This window comes from Plasmopara halstedii (assembly GCF_900000015.1).
Source record: "Plasmopara halstedii genome assembly, contig: Scaffold_650, whole genome shotgun sequence".
Lineage (NCBI taxonomy): Eukaryota > Oomycota > Peronosporomycetes > Peronosporales > Peronosporaceae > Plasmopara > Plasmopara halstedii.
This window is the reverse complement of record NW_020187567.1, coordinates 553,989-554,501: the sequence shown is the minus strand read 5'-3', so window position 1 is coordinate 554,501 and position 513 is coordinate 553,989.

The following is a 513-nucleotide window of genomic DNA, read 5'->3' as shown; positions in this document are numbered from 1 at the left end:
ATTCTTGTTTGGGTGCAGTCACACCATGCCCATCTCGTGTGACACACACCCCTGTTACTAGGGTACGTGTAACCCCGTTACACTCCCCCCCATTAAGATTGAGAACATCCACAGTTCCAATCGATTATTGCCTCAACGAGGCTCGCGTGTCTGCTAGACACTGCAACTTAATTCATTGGAATAAAATGACTTATGTGCTCAATGAGCCCTGTGTCAACGACACTGAAGTCACCAAGTCTCACTGATTCTTGCAGCGAACACGGACAGAGCCCAACTCGTCTCCCGCACGCGGTACAATGTCGGACAGTGCGTCTGCGGCACCGGGGATGTACATCCTAGCCTCAATGAGCACGAGCGTCGCGCCTTGCGCACGCTATCAATGACGAGTGACATCGTTGAGAATGTGGAGGTGGTCGACTAAGAGTCTGACACTCCTTTTCCCGCATGGGATAACGAGGAAGGCGAGCTGCGCCAGCGGCGTGATACGAGCCCTGCTCGTGTCTTGCGGAACCT